The sequence below is a fragment of the Mustela erminea genome, chromosome 11 (assembly GCF_009829155.1).
Source record: "Mustela erminea isolate mMusErm1 chromosome 11, mMusErm1.Pri, whole genome shotgun sequence".
In the NCBI taxonomy this organism is placed as follows: Eukaryota; Metazoa; Chordata; class Mammalia; order Carnivora; family Mustelidae; genus Mustela; species Mustela erminea.
In genome coordinates, this window is record NC_045624.1 from 62,661,921 (window position 1) to 62,664,464 (window position 2,544).

The following is a 2,544-nucleotide window of genomic DNA, read 5'->3' on the forward strand; positions in this document are numbered from 1 at the left end:
CGAATCAGGCTCTCTGCTCAGCAGGGAGCCTGCTTCCTCCTCTCTCTCTGCCTTCCTCTCTGCCTACTTTTGATCTCTGTCTGTCAAATAAATAAAGAAAATCTTAAAAAAAAAAAAAATATTTTCTTTATTTATTTGACACACAGAGAGAGAGCGTGAACACAAGCAGGGGAGTGGCAGGCAGAAGGAGAGGTCAACGCAGGCTCCCTGCAGGTCAAGAGTCTGTCGCTCTACTGACTGAGTCAGCCAGGTACCCCTCAAGATTTCCTATGCATCATATTTTAAAAATCACTATAAAATAAATGTATAAAATAAACACTTATGAACTTGAACAAAGGTGCCAAGACAAGTTGATACTGAGATAATATCAATGGATTGAATCAATGCTGAATTAAGAAATTGGATACAGAAAATGTAAGATAATACACATTTTTTTTCGTGGGGACAGTGAAGTCTTCTTAAAAGATATAAAGGGAAATATAATTATTTTGACAATGTCAAAATTCAAAAGTTTGCAAGGGTCATTTTTTTTTTTAAGTTGCAAAAGGCATCATAAAATTCAAAATGTAAGTAACAATTTGGGTGAAAAAAATGTCTCCATTACACATAAAGACAAAATACCAGAATGCAGAATATATATATAAAGAATAAAATTACCGCCCCCCCCAAATCAAACAATATATACAGCAACTTTCAGATAAGGGAAAGTATATAAAGGTGCCTCCACTTCATTGAAGACCAGATAATTAGATACTAAAGTTCAATATTTCCTTTTTTGTCCATCAAATTTAAAAATTTGATAACACCAAGATCTGACGATGGTATGAAAACAGATACATTTGTGTATACTATTGACATTATAAGTCGGTGCAGCTACATGTAAGGACAACTTGTCTGAATATACCTAAGACTCAGTACATTCCTCTCCGAGTCTCACCTGGAAAAAAACCTACACACATCCACAAGGAGGATATTCAAGGATAAGTCAAGGCTTGTTTGTATGGTAAAAAATGGAGGCAATGAAACACATTTCTCCAGATGCTTGATGGGTATTAAGCAAAAAAAAAAAAAAAAAAAAAAAAAAGGATTTTTCGATCAGGTAGTTTGAGGAAACTCTAAGTTAAATTAAACTGATCTCACTTGGTTGCTATGGGATTTCTCAGAGCTTCAGCCGTGTTACTCTTCACTCTGAGTCAATGAGGGCCCTTCCCAAACTTACTTACTAAATCCTCAAATCTTCTTCTGTGCAGAAAAGGAACTAGTGGTTTAGGGAATGAACTTGGGGAGATGATGAACTGCCTGGTGGTGAGAAAATGCCTGGGACCTCTTTCCATATAGGGGCCAACAGCAGGGTATTCTCTGAGAATGCAGTTTGAACAATGAGATTGAACAATGAGATTGAACAATGAAATTCAATGAGATTGAACAATGAGTAGACAGTAAAGATATAACACAGTGTAGACACTTCTTTTAGCAAAGTCCAAACAAGCAGGATCAGAGACAGAGGACAGTACTGGATGGGGGTGCAGGTGTGGTTTGTACTGCTTTGTTAGTGGGTTTCCTTGTTTCTCCTTATGCTTGGAATAGGGAAGACGCATGTGTATGTTTGTAGGTAGTCACTGGGAATGAGTCTGTACAGGGGCAGAACTTCAAAACACAAACACTCCTTTAGGAGGAGGTGTGTGTTCCTGAGAGGAGGAAAGATTAGGTATGCCTGGGGGAAGGTGGTTCTGGCAGTTAGTGGAAGGATTTGGAACATGGACCCAGATATACTGGTCACTGAAGGAGGGGAGTAGTAACTTGTAAGAAAGATGTATGTACTGTCTTCTACTTTTTCAACAAAGTAGGAGGTAAGACTGTCTTCTGTGAGTGAAGGGAAAAATCAGTGTGCCAAGGCCCGAGGTGAGAATAGACAGTTGAACAAAGCAATCAGGGACAGGTGGAGATAAGCTCTTCATAAACTCTTCCACTTCTTTTATTTTCTTCCATCTCTTCTGCTTGGTGCCAGGCTTTTCCTTAGCTTTCCCTTGCTTACCATTCATCCAGGTTTGTGCATGAATTACCTTTTATTTAAAAAAAGAAAGAAAGAAAGAAAAGGCTTGAAATGTCCAGATGTCTCTAGTTTATTTTAGAGAAAAAGCTGTAAAGTCTTTTCATGGTATGATTAGTGAAGACAGCAAAGAGGCCAAGAGAAGGTAGCTGAAGGAAAGGAGTAGATATTCTCTTTGTGAGGAAGGCACATCAACTATTTTTTAAAAGAACAATTAAGTCTAGCCTTGGATCTAGATGTGACCTTCTGTACCGAGAGGGTAGGCAAAAAGATAAATATAGTATACGGATGCCACTAGAAATTTCCAAATGTTGTTCTGAGAGCCTAATTAAGTAGACCACTTAAAACCATTTCTGCAGGAAAATACAAGGCACTCAATTCTGGCCACACATGCTAGCACTACAAGTTTCCACTAGAGGACAGCATGTCCTCATTTTTGAATAGAGCACGGCTTGGGGTTTGCTTCCATTCTCTTCTCTAGTCAAGATTCCTTT